The following is a 2,500-nucleotide window of genomic DNA, read 5'->3' on the forward strand; positions in this document are numbered from 1 at the left end:
CACGAGGGTGGGAGTTATGCACAAATACGTGCTTACCATGCCCAATGCCAGCCAAGGCCTGCCCAAGCCAAGAACAGCATGATCATCACCAATTTCCTCACAAATTCATCCAAATTTCAATTTTTTGATCGAATTCCATCAAGAATGTCCATGAATTTGATTGAAATGATGAAAAGAGCAACGAAATTGCAGGGGAAAACACGTTAAGACGTAGTTTTTGCTTGCCTGCTGTGCCCATAGGCGCGCCCCGTGCCTGCCGAGCCTACCCCCACACCCACCCTCCCCCTATATATGACTGGAAGGCCATTTTCAGTTTTGTAGAAAAAGTGCACTTTTTTCCCTGTATCCATAAGTTTTTAAAAGTGCTTAAAAGTGGACCTAGAAGACGAATTTTTTTTTGAATTTTTTTATGGTTGTTAGGGACATTAAAACAAGCAAAACCACGAAAGAATCGTAATATTCCGATGTCGGATGAATTAATTACGAATTTTTCGGCCGAAACTTCGCAAAGGGCGGATACCACGTAAAAAACAACCTAGAAGTCGAATTTTGACTTCGTTTTTTTTTGTGCACACCCCACACAATAAGTATAAGTGGACTGGAAAGTGGCTAAGCGATCCGACGAAGTTTCGATTGAGTTTGATTTTTTGGCCGAAAACTCGAAAAAAGGCGGATTTGACGTAAAACGCCGCCTAGAAGTCGAATTTTGAGACGGTGTCTTGTGTGCACACTCCACACAATATGTATAAGTGGACTGGAAAGTGGCTAAGCATTCCGAGGAATTTTCGATTTATTTTGATTTTTCGGCCGAAACGCCGAAAATAGGCGGATTTGACGTAAAACGCCTCATATAAGTCGAATTTTGGGAAGGTGTCTTGTGTGCACACTGCACACAATATGTATAAGTGGACTGGAAAGTCGCTAAGCATTCCGAGGAAGTTTCGATTTATTTTGATTTTTCGGCCGAAACGCCGAAAATAGGCGGATTTGACGTAAAACGCCTCATATAAGTCGAATTTTGGGAAGGTGTCTTGTGTGCACACTGCACATAATATGTATAAGTGGACTGGAAAGTGGAAAAATATTTTCGGAGCACTTTGATTTTTTGGCCCCCCGCGTGCCTTGCCACGCCCTTGCTTATAGCAAAACGAGACGGGGCCTTGGTCCAACTTGGCATAGGCATGGAATTTGATCTTTATTACTTGGCCACGGTCATGCCACGGTACATGGAGGTTGCTTGACACCCCCGTGTGCATTTCGGAGCACTTTGATTTTTTGGCCCCCCGCGTGCCTTGCCACGCCCTTGCTTATAGCAAAACGAGACGGGGCCTTGGTCCAACTTGGCATAGGCATGGAATTTGATCTTTATTACTTGGCCACGGTCATGCCACGGTACATGGAGGTTGCTTGACACCCCCGTGTGCATTTTCGGAGCACTTTGATTTTTTGGCCCCCCGCGTGCCTTGCCACGCCCTTGCTTATAGCAAAACGAGACGGGGCCTTGGTCCAACTTGGCCTAGGCATGGAATTTGATCTTTATTACTTGGCCACGGTCATGCCACGGTACATGGAGGTTGCTTGACACCCCCGTGTGCATTTTCGGAGCACTTTGATTTTTTGGCCCCCCGCGTGCCTTGCCACGCCCTTGCTTATAGCAAAACGAGACGGGGCCTTGGTCCAACTTGGCCTAGGCATGGAATTTGATCTTTATTACTTGGCCACGGTCATGCCACGGTACATGGAGGTTGCTTGACACCCCCGTGTGCATTTCGGAGCACTTTGATTTTTTGGCCCCCCGCGTGCCTTGCCACGCCCTTGCTTATAGCAAAACGAGACGGGGCCTTGGTCCAACTTGGCATAGGCATGGAATTTGATCTTTATTACTTGGCCACGGTCATGCCACGGTACATGGAGGTTGCTTGACACCCCCGTGTGCATTTCGGAGCACTTTGATTTTTTGGCCCCCCGCGTGCCTTGCCACGCCCTTGCTTATAGCAAAACGAGACGGGGCCTTGGTCCAACTTGGCATAGGCATGGAATTTGATCTTTATTACTTGGCCACGGTCATGCCACGGTACATGGAGGTTGCTTGACACCCCCGTGTGCATTTTCGGAGCACTTTGATTTTTTGGCCCCCCGCGTGCCTTGCCACGCCCTTGCTTATAGCAAAACGAGACGGGGCCTTGGTCCAACTTGGCATAGGCATGGAATTTGATCTTTATTACTTGGCCACGGTCATGCCACGGTACATGGAGGTTGCTTGACACCCCCGTGTGCATTTCGGAGCACTTTGATTTTTTGGCCCCCCGCGTGCCTTGCCACGCCCTTGCTTATAGCAAAACGAGACGGGGCCTTGGTCCAACTTGGCCTAGGCATGGAATTTGATCTTTATTACTTGGCCACGGTCATGCCACGGTACATGGAGGTTGCTTGACACCCCCGTGTGCATTTTCGGAGCACTTTGATTTTTTGGCCCCCCGCGTGCCTTGCCACGCCCTTG

Source organism: Trifolium pratense, unplaced genomic scaffold (assembly GCF_020283565.1).
Source record: "Trifolium pratense cultivar HEN17-A07 unplaced genomic scaffold, ARS_RC_1.1 scaffold_55, whole genome shotgun sequence".
NCBI lineage: Eukaryota > Viridiplantae > Streptophyta > Magnoliopsida > Fabales > Fabaceae > Trifolium > Trifolium pratense.